Source organism: Hemibagrus wyckioides, linkage group LG07 (assembly GCF_019097595.1).
Source record: "Hemibagrus wyckioides isolate EC202008001 linkage group LG07, SWU_Hwy_1.0, whole genome shotgun sequence".
NCBI lineage: Eukaryota > Metazoa > Chordata > Actinopteri > Siluriformes > Bagridae > Hemibagrus > Hemibagrus wyckioides.
In genome coordinates, this window is record NC_080716.1 from 21,835,499 (window position 1) to 21,847,804 (window position 12,306).

The window sequence follows — 12,306 nt, forward strand, 5'->3', positions numbered from 1 at the left end:
TTCTGAGACGAAAGACGAAATCTAGATCTAAACAGGAGCATAGATGGACAGGAACCACGGAACATGCAACAGTTAACGCACAGGTTAAACAATCATGGACAAGGACATGCACAGAAGGATCCCCATTTATAGGGCTAGACATTAGGGTTAACAGGTTACAGGTGACACAATCAGGGGAGAGAACAATAGGACAGGTATTACACGAAAGACACACGAACAAGCAGGCTTCTTGGGTTCACCTGCCAGCGCCTTCCTCAGGCCTGGCAGGGAACAGTCCAGCAGTTCCTGACAATAGCCTCCTGGTGGTCTAGCAGCAGAATCCTGCGCTCTTGTTGCTGTGGCCCGGGTTTGATTCTGAGGCAAGGCGCTAAGCTATTAAAAAGTTATCTTTCAGTGCCGGTCCCAAGCCTGGATTAAATGGGAGGGTTGCATTAGGAAGGACATCTGGTGAAAAAAACCTGTGCCAAATCAAAACATGCGGACCAAATGATCCATTCTGGTGACCCCAAACAGGGAGCAGCCGAAAGAACAACAACCAGTTAACAGATGAATACATTTGTGAGGTGAAATTCATTCAGTCTTAAACACAGGAGAGATGATCAGTGGTGCTGAATTTTTACCTTTGTTATTGAAAAAAGGACTGAAGTATGGATAGAGTTTCTCAGTGAAAGGCTGACCAGTGAAAGAGTAGATATGAGATCTGGACTTCACATCATAAAAGGAGACCAGACCTTCCTCATAATCCACAAACACCCCCACCTTCTCCACCTTCTCTCTCAGTTTGAGGGTCCAGGACCAGCACGAGCACTGTACTCATTCCTCAGCCTCACAGTCCAGAATCCATTCTGAGGAATCAGTTTAATCTTCCCCTTTCTGTGGGGAAGTTTCCTGAGAAACTCTGCTTTCCCACAACACACACTGATCAAACCTCTGTGGTGAATCAGGTAGATCCTGTGGTGTGTCTCCACATCTCACTTGTTTTCCATCAGCAGACAGGATGAGTTCAGGATTTGCTGTATCAGGATCCAGAGTCACATCCACTGAGAGAAACACACAGAGTGTGATATGAGTATGCAGGTAAAAAAAAATATATTAAATCATCATCCAGTGGATCATATTCATTAGTCTTAATAAGAGAATTTGTAGAAGATTTTTAAAAAGTTTTCTTAAAAAAGGAAACAAACCTGTACAGTTTATAATAGGAGCCTGTCAAAGATGAGAAATATGAAATGTTTTCTTTCTGAAATTTCTGTGATTTATTTGTGTTTGTAATTTTTTTTTTTAAACAACTTGACAAAATAAGTTCAGCAATTATCTCTAGTGATAAATATCTAAAGTCAATGATTGAGAGAAACTGTATGTTTTTAACCTCTTTTTAAATAATTATAAATCTCTTAGTCTTCTTTGTCCAGCAAAACAACAACACAAAAAGTTTTATACTCATCACTTTTACTCATACATGGTGTAAGAAATCAACAGTACAACATGCTTCAGCCTTTTTTGCCTTTACCTAGCCCTGAATATCCCAGATGCTAAACTTGACTTTTTTGTGTTGAATTTAAGAACTGAACTTTTTCTGAATATCTGAAAACTGAAATATTGAATCTGAATTTGTGAACACTGAAAAAAAAAAATTAATATAGATATGTAATTATTTTAATTAAACTGAAACCTGATATATAATGTAATATAATCTGAAATATAAAACAAGAACACTTAAAATTTAAAATAAAATCTTAAAACCAAAATCTTTTTATTGCTGTATATATCAATTCTCATGCCTTAAGGAAAAAAAAGAATAATAATAAAAAATAAATAAATAAATATAAAAGTATCTAGTGTAACATTTACTTCTGGTTATTTCTTATCTTATATTTCTTAGTGCCAGAGCTTTTACCAGTTACTTTTTAAAAAATCATTTCTCCTCAGTGTTAATGTGACACATCACACACACACACACACACACACACACACCCTCTCTTTCTCTTTCCCTCTCTTACATAAACACAAGTTTTTTACTTGCTGCATGAAGCTCTCATCATCAGTGTGAACATGTGGAAATTTTTACTTGCCTGCTGAGTGTCACAGGACAGTAAATGTAAGGATGAGTCGGAGGATCTAGGATCCAGATTAGATTAGATTAGATTAGATTAGATTAGATTCAACTTTATTGTCACTGCACATGTGAGTACAAGGCAACGAGTATGTGAGTACAGTTAACATCTAACCAGAAGTGTATTTTCGCAGTGCAAATAATTAGCATATATAATAAGTATATAACAATAAATAATTTGCATATATAAACAATATACAAAAATATATAAATAATTTGCATATATAACAGTATATAAACAGTATACAGTGGGAGGTAAATGCAATGAGTAAATGCAATGAGTGCAAATGAGCAAATGATTATAGTGGTGCAATAAAGAAGGTATTATATGCATATATATATATATATATATATATATATATATATATATATATATATATATATATATATATATATATATATATATATATATATATATATATATATATATATATAGGTATTATATTATTATATGCAGATTTAATTAAAACAAAGTCGGCAAGCAAAACTCAGTAACCAGGGAAAAAACAAGTGGGAAGTCAGAACTGGAAAGCAAACAAATCCGAATCAAAAGGCAAAACATCACAAAGAAAACAGGGCAAAGTCCATACACAGAGAATCCAGTAGCATACAACGTACAGTAAGGCTTAGTAAGGTCACGGAGAACAATACTCTGCATTGTGTCTAAGTGTGCATGCCTTATATAAACAATAGAACCAGGAAGTGTTCCTTCGTGGGTGGCTCAGAATTCAGGCGAGGTCTGACGCCAGGTTGGATGTTGGAGTAAATTACACTTCGAGTTTAGAGTTATTTTTATATTCGATTCATTTGCTCTGTGATGGACTGGTGTAACATCCAGATTGAATTCTCCTGTCTATTGAGTTTTACTGATAATGACAACAAAGATATGTTTATATTTTGGGATATAGAACTAATCAAAACTCTAGCTGACAGGAGACACAAAATGGTACAACACACTTCAGACTTGATTGCTTTCGCCTTGCCCTGAGTAACCAAGACCATTAACTTGACTTTTCTTTGTTTAATTTTTTGAGAACTGAATTTTTTCTGAATATTTGAAAACTGAAATATTAAATCTGAATTTGTGAACACTGAAAAAAAATGAATATTGATTCATGATTATTTTTGAAAATCTGAAATATAAAATATAAATCTCTAAAAATAAAATTAAAATCTTTAATCTAAAATCTATTTTACCGCTGTACATAGAAAATTAATAAAATTTCGAAAAGAAAAGTAAAAATAAAAAAGTATTTAGTGTAACATTTACTTGCAGTTAGTTCTTATCAACAATAACATCTCTGCACCAGAGCTTCTACCAGTAACTTAAAAAATATATATATTTCTCCTCAGTGTTCATGTAGCTCATCACACACACACACACACACAGTTTAGAGTTATTTTTATATTAGATTTATTTGCTCTGTGATGGACTGGTGTAACATCTGGATTGAATTCTCCTGCCCAGTGTTACAGAATTTTATTGATGATGACAAAAAAGATATGTTTATATTTTGGGATATTGAACTAATCACATCTCTAGTTGGGAATGATTATACACTGATAAATGTAAATGTAAGAGATTTCACACTCCGTGATAACAGTGTTGCTACAATGCAGAGGCTTTTCTCCCATAGACAGCTCTCTGATCTTCATGCTGGTTTCTCCTTTTTAACACATTCAGTCTTCACCAGTAAAACTGGAGGCTAAAACCATGTGTAGATGTTCAGAACTATTTATTGTTTAAACAATCACTCACATCTGGATAACAAGAAACTCCTGTCAGTCACATGTTTCAATATTTTTGCTCATCTAAAAATTGCATGCTCTGATAGAAAATGTGTTATGATCTTTGTTGTTTACCATATAAACTAATTTACATAAATACCACTAAATAAAAGCTGAAACTCTAAACTCTTCTCATCTTCATCTTTTGAGCTTAAACCCAAATTATTTATGTCTCCGTTTTAATTTATTTTACTGCTATAAGAACATCAACTGCTTTTGGATTTTCTTAAATATATTTAATATCATTATGATAAAATGATTGTTATTATGATATGATTATGATATTGTAACAGTTCCAACTGCACTTCCCTCTCACCAGCACCAGAGGGAGCCAGAGATCTAACATTTTCAGGTAACAGTGTTACTTGTGGACATTAAAACTATAGACCTCTAAAAGGATAGACGGGGATTACCCTGCTTCCGGTGTCAGCTTGACCTTGTACAAGTTGTTGCTACTGCACAAGAAACTAAACGTATGATATGACTTATGACTTTTCCCACTTGTGCTTCATGTGATTAGGGACGATTAGTGGAATTGAATCGAGAAAAATGTGGAAAATGTCATGCTGAACAACTGAAAAATGTTTACACATATTTCTTGACAGATAATTAGAGAATAATCACATAAATTAATATAAAATTCTTTTAAATGATCCGTCACTATGAGCTATAAGAGGAAATTGCTGAGCACAGAGGAAGACAGCTTCTAAATTATAAAGCCTGAACAGATACTGCCTACAGTCTTTATTTTAATACTCAAGTTTGTTTCTGTGATTACAGATGGACTGGAACATGGCGTAATATTATAAGACATTTTCGAGGGCGTAATGTAATGATTAATATATTTCTTTATTAACCAGAATAGTTTACTTTTTAAAAAGTACATAGTTCTTAAATCATCATAATTTTTCTATTTGACTTGTGGCACATTGTTGTTAGTTTCATGTCTTATTAAAAAAAACATTGCTGATAGTAACTGGTGATTTCCTGCACAGCTTTCCATAAACAAAAAAATCTCATTCTCTTTACCGCAATCTATTTATCTATCACACTCCTACCACTTGGGAGCTGAAAAGACAATGCTACTTCAACACCCCTGTTTTGTAAAGCAGAGGAGCATGTGGTTGCAAGGTGGGGCAACAGAAGCCCTCAAAGAGGGCAGTCAGTCAGAGTGGTGACCAGCATACCTCACCCTCCATGAGAAGCAGGGAGAGTATCTTGGGGTGCAGCACTTACAGGTAGATATGGAAATTAAGTTGGCAATTAAGTTGATGCATGTCTATTTTCTGTTTCCAATAACCCACAGGCAACAGTGAGGAGGACAATGAACCTGAACCTGCTGTGCAGTGTGCAGAAAATTATATGCCTAGCTTTAAAATAGCAATACCCTGCTTATCAGTAGTGTTTACCTATCCAAAATATTTAGCTATTGACTAGTAGCTGGCTTTGATTAATGCAAATTTATAATAATCATGTATAACCTTTATAATAATCATGCAAAACCATTAATACATATATGTATTAATTATATGTAGTACATGCATGTGCATATACTGTACCTTCTATATATTATAGTCTACACATATATTTATTTATATTGTTCTATTTTTCACATATACTATATATATACTATATTGTACTGTATTATATTAGTGTATTATTTTTTTGTTTTTATATTTGTTTTTTTATATTCAGTTTATATAGCAGTTTTATATTTGTATACATTATATATTATATTACTATTTTAATTATTATTTTTTTTATTTTATTTTTCATTATTTATAATATTTACTGCTATATTGATATTGATACTACATATATATATATTTATATTATATACATATATATTTATATATACATACATAGACATATATTTGCATATGCATATCTGACACTTGACTTTCTAGTTATTTTCGTTTGTGATTTCCACCATTTAATTTTCCCTACTTTTCCCTATATATTCTTAACTATATCCCCTATTTTTCATGTCCACACTTTAAATTTTTCTTTTTTACTATTTCTTTTTTATGTAAGACAGTTGTAAAAAGCATTTCACTACATGTCATACTGTGTATGATTTTGTATGTGACCAATAAAATTTGAATGTGAATTTTAATATTAGTATACTGGTGTAATAACCACACTGAGACAGAAGGAAAGAGAAATTTATTGAAACATTAGGAATTACAGCTCAGTCAGTCAGACTGTCCAGTGGGATCAGTGGGACCAGAGGGTCAGTTGTAGAAGAAGGGACCACAGGTGCCTGAGGAGAAGTGGGAGAGTAATCAGAGGGAGAGACTGGAGGCGAATAGACAGGAGAAGATTGGGGAATATTGTGAATACTGTAAGGCAAAGGCACAAAACCAGGAGAACGTTGGGGAACGTCAGGAGAGTTAGGAGGTGAGGAAGAGTCAGAGGAAGAATCATCAGAAGAGATCTCAATAGGGAAGTCCTCAGTCTGGACGCTTTGAGAGGTAGTGAGTGTCCAATGCCACTAGAGGGTAAGGTGAGTGGACTTGGGGATGGAGGTGTCAGATAGGTGTTCCAGGAAACCAGTAAGCTCAATAGCCAGGCAAGACAGCTAATACTGGCGATAGCGTCGCAGAGCACCCCTGGGACTTCTTCGGAAGATAGCACGGCAGGCTGACTGAGCTAGAAGGAAAAATAGGTATAAGTGAGGTGCATATATTGTGACTATGTAATCTTAAATAAAAGCTTAGCAGACAATAAGAGTGAAATGCTTAAAAGCTCAAGGCCCAGGATATGCAGGAGGAAACAGTGTGTGCGGTGAGCCAGGTTACTGTGATAGGGCAGTGGTAGGCTGTTAGGGCAGTGTGACCTGGTCTATGGTAGTGAACAGCATTGGTGGGAAGGATATGAGACAGCATAATGGCAAGGCTTACTCAAAAAATAGAAACGCATCTAACTTAGATCAAGCAGATAAAGAAATGTCAATATGACATAGAGGAAGAGGTCAGGGTACTTACACATAGTTGCAGAAGGCAGCGTGTGAGGTCAGGATGATCCGAGGAAGCAGCTTGGGAGGTTGCAGTCAAATAAAGTTGATAAGGAAGCACCGCTTATAAGTAAGCGCTATTCTTTCATAAAAACTGCTGACTTAGCCTGAAAACAAGGGGAACTTAAGAGGAGGAAAAATTGACATCATCAAGGGGAGGATGATATTAATTTTGGGGCGGTATCAGTACAAGTAGGAAAATAATAGGAAATGGCAAAAGTATGTAAATCAAGGAAGGGCTAAAGTAGCCATACATTGAATATAATGGGAAATTGCTGGAAATATTTAAATTAGAGAAAAGGAGGCACCATGGGGGTGCCTGGGGTATAAGTAGAGGGGAATTTCTCAGGGATTTTCAGACCAGCTGCTCTCTTCAGAAATGTATGTTATTGACTGCATGGCTGAATAAAGAAACCTGCTTCTTCTCATCCGCTGACTGAGATCTCCTTTATTTTACCCGGTGATATGTCCACTCGGAGGGGGCTCTGAGTTCTGACACGTGCATTTTCCCGGTATCCTGCCTCATGCTCCACCTGGTTTGGAAGCCACTGCCACAGAGTGCATCGCTGAAGACAGAACTTCTCACTGCCCCTTCACTAAACTTCACTTAAGAGACTTTAATAAAAGACCACCTTTTTCACCACCATAGTCTCTTGTGTGTCTGTGTCACAACTCAACTTAAATATTGCTATTTTGTATATTTTATAGCTATTAAATAGTCCTGTGCTGTATTTTTACAGTTACGGTTGTTTTAACCTGGGGCATTTAACTGTAATGAAGATGAAAAGGTAAAATTGTTCTTACTTGCATACTGCTTCTTCTTTAATAAGTCTGTGAAAACATTGAATTACACAATTAAAATAATAATGTAAAAAATTAAGATCATTAATCATTAAGAAAAATTTTCATTTTCATTTTTTATATTTTTGTTGCATCCTTCTTTTGATGCTTTCAATACTTGTATTGCAGATTCTTTCAGTTACTGTTTGTTTTGGGTGTGAAATGGAACTGAAATGCTGCTCAGTTTGGTTAAGGTTTAGTGACTGATATGACCAATCTAAAACTTTCCACTTTTCCCCCTGATTAAGTCCATCGTTTAGCTGGTAGTGTGTTTTGGGTCTCTTGCTGTATGTTGAAGTTTTTGCCAATGCAACTTGACAGTACTTCTGGATTCATTCTACCATGATGAGTTACATCAGTAATTGTAAGGACTCTCTGGACGCGGGAGAGGTAGAATCCATTTGCGGATCTTTATTGAAATCAGCAGGCAGAATCATATACGGAAAGGCAGGCAAAGGATCAAAAACCGGTAAAGCAAAAACTAGACCAAAACCAAAACAGAAACTGTAAACCGTGGAATCAGGAAAACAGGCAAGGATCATACACAATAAGCAATCAGAATGGCTAGTAACAGCAAGGCTTGGCACGAGACTCAGGGAAACGATGCTTCACATTGGATCAGAGAGAGCATGCTGCTTAAAAGTCCTAGAAACAGGAAACAGGAAACCACATGCGCACAGTCAATATTTGGGTGATGGTTCCCTCTGGTGGTCTGGATCAGCATACACTGTGACAGAACCCGGAGGTGTTCTGTCACAGGAACACCTTGTTGTGTTCTGTGTTCTAGGAACACCTCCTGGTGTTCTACGCCGTGGGCAACCCCCGGCATGAGGGACGGGCCTATTGGGGAAGTTAAGGTGGAACTCTCTCGGTGAGAGCTGGGTCCAGGATGTCAGATGCGTTCACCCAGCAGCGCTCCTCTGGACCATACCCCTCCCAGTCAACCAGGTACTGCAGCCATCCACCTCGGCGGCATGAGTCCAGTAGCGCACGAACCTGATAGGCTAATGTGCCATCAACTTCTACTGTGCTTCTACTGTGGAAAAGCGGGCCACAGAGTGTATGAATGTCCTGAAAAACCCGTCACAGCCAAGGTAGAGACTCATACATTTTCTAACAAAGTATCTGTTCCTGTACGTACAGCCCTCGCAGACTCATGTTTCTATGCCACAGCGCTAATTGATTTTGGCTCTGCAGTTAATCTCATTGATCAACACCTGGTTCAACAGTTCAAAATAAAGGTAAAGCAAAAACTAGGCGACCAAAACCAAAACAGAAACTGTAAACCATGGAATCAGGAAAATAGGCAAGGATCATACACAATAAGCAGTCAGAATGGCTAGTAACAGCAAGGCTTGGCACGAGACTCAGGGAAACAATGCTTCGCATTGGATCAGAGAGAGCATGCTGCTTAAAAGTCCTAGAAACAGGAAACAGGAAACCACATGCGCACAGTCAATATTCGGGCAATGGTTCCCTCTGGTGGTCTGGATCAGCATACACTGTGACAGTAATTAAGTGAGCCTATTGCAGAAGCAACCATGAAAGCCCAAGCCATAACATGAGCATCATGAGCAGATCCTTTCTTCTTTTCCATCATTTGGTACCTGTTGATTCCTGAACTTTTGTGGCTCTGCTCTGTGGAGGTTGTTGGTGATGTCACTGAATGTTCCTCTAAAAGTTTGAGTTTTTCTTCACAGCTCTCACAATGTTTCTGTCATTAGCTGCTGATTCCTTTGGCCTGTTCATTGTTTGGTTGTTACACCAGTACACCAGCAGTTTCTTTCTTTTTTAGATGCTTCCAAATGCTGTATTGGCTAAACCCAATGCTTCACAAGTGAAACCCAGAGCTCAGATTAAGAGAAAACATTCAGTACTATGTTGTTCAGTGCTATGTCTAACAGGGTTTCTTTGGGTAACAAACAACATGCCAGTCATGTTTTAATCATTTATTATTACTTAATAAGTTTTCTTAGGTACATTATAATAAGGTACAGTTTTCTGAGTTGTTTAAACCATCTGGATGTAAACATCCGGAAATGGAGGCTGAAATTTTGATCTATTGCTGCATGTTCATCTTTTGATCTCAGACCAGTGTTCAGTGTAGAGCAAAATAAAATTGACCTTACAAACCAACACTATCAGAGGAAACTGTAGGTTTTCCAGTCACAGAAAGTCCTACTATTTTTTTTAAACAAAGACAGGTGTAATTACCGTATTCCACACTCTGAAAAGAGAAAAAAATGTTAAGATTAGAGACTCCACATAGATACTTGTAGGATAATGTGTAATACATTTTTATTTTCTATTCAAGAATTATGTGTGTAGAAGATACTTAAAATATATATGTTTTCAAGTGGATCTGATTTGTTTCTTTGTTCAGTTCAGTAGTGAATTATTTGAGGCAGCATTTATGTATGATTTCTCTACCATTTACTACCACAGTTGGTGTATAATATTTGCATTTGGTGTCCTTGGATGATCTGACATCACAATGGCTATAGATTTAGACCTGGGTTTTCGTTATAAACGTGATAAATCTGTTCATTAGGTTATTAGTTGGTACTGGATTGTTCAATATTATTGTCATCTGTAAAGACAATTTTTATTTGTAACCAAACACACACGCACACACACACACACACAATTATAGAGTTAAACAAGAAAAATATTGCATTTTATAAAGAACATACATGGATGACAGAAAAAAGAATTAAGATTTAGTCTCTAAAGACATATATAATCTTTTGTTTGTTGTCACCTGAGGTTATTTGCTTGGGAGAGTTGTGAAATCAGGTAATAAAACACGTTTGTCATACACAACTCGGAACCTTTTTATTTGCGTTTGATTTCTCAAATGAAACCCTTTTTTATCTTGATTGATTTAGTTGTACGATGTCATAAGTAGACCGGGTTGATCCGGATTTTTTATTCGACTGTCCACCAGCTCTGTCAGTGATTTCAAATTGACAACTTCAGAATTGGAATAATATAAAGTAATACCTTTTGCTTTCATAGATGTTTTTCCTTTTTTAGTTTTTTAACCGTAGGTTTTAGGACCTGCACTGACAAACTCAATAATTTGATCACCGTCGTCTAGCTCGCTGGTAAGACCCCCCAAATAATCACTCAAAGGAGGCATCCAATCACCTTCATTACTTTTAAAAATGACACTGTCTGTGTATAAACAACGCTGTTTTAATTGATCCATCAGATTGTACAGTTCAAGTCTCGCATATGCTGTAGTGAAAATTCTGATGAATACGTTTGCATTACCCGGTTTAATTAGTCTATCATCCTTATAACGCCACTGTGTGAGAGCGACCTCATCTGACAGAAAAGAGAAATGGCTAATGTTATAGATATCTGAGAACAGGAAGTTTAAAAACTCACTGGGGTCTCTCATCAGAGATGTGTTTGATCTGTCCGGTTTTTGACACATCTTACCCCACAACGCTAGTTTAGCCACAGATCTTTTGGCGGGGTTGACACTGATGTGATTAGGATCCAACTTGATCCCCTCGTTGTGCTCATAATTTTTAATGTATGTATCTTTTTTGGTTTCATCGAATACACAGGATGGGTAGCCTGAACGTTCCTATTTGGTTTTGAGGAACATTTTAATGTAGTTGGTAAAGAGATTGTTAGACCTATTAGGAAAGTGCCAGACTTCAAACACTTTTAAAATGAGCTTAACCTTAGCTATTTCGATAGATGCCCAGGCTCCTGTAAGAGCTTGGGCCTGGTCTGAATGACTGCACCGCTTTTGTTGTTGTTGCTCACAGCATGATCTACACAAAGGGAAAAGAAGTTTACTTTTCACGCAGTACGGAAGAACAGGAGACCACAGACCGCTAGGTGGTAATACTTTAGCTCTGATTAACCCAAAATAATGATCCAGAGGATCAAAGTTACGGTAAATGATGACTGGGTGACCGATCGGGTATGTTTTTGTCTTATTTACATAGGGATAAAGAGAGGTGAAATCATAATAATCTATTCTCTCCTCCGGTTTGCGCTGTATAATGTAATTGCAATGCATTGGTTCTACCACCGTAAAGGGCGTCTCGGGGGTTTAAACGCTCTGGAAAATCCAACTCTTTTAGAAAGTTTACCACATCGTTGTCACTTTTCTTCATTTCACTCCACTCATGCTCCCAAATCGTTGTGACTTGTAAATTGTGGGTCTCTTGCAAATACTTTTTTCCAACGTTTTTTGATGGACATCGCCGAAGCTAATGTTTGGGTTAAGGGGGTGGGGGATAGATGAGGAAAAACACTTTTCAGAACCGTGATAAAAACAACCGAGAAACTTGAATGCCTTTCGCGTCTGACCCACTTCACAATAACCATCAACAAAATATAGACCAAACCCTGCTTCACCTTCGTTCAGAGCATGCTGAATGGGTAGGTTTTGTGTGGCAGAAATGTATTCAAGCCACTGAATGGAAGGTGTTGAGAAAGATTTCTGTCTATTGATGTAATTATCAAGCGGGGGGATAGCTAGAGTGTTTTTAAGGAGAAATAAGGTCCGGAAAACCTTCATGCA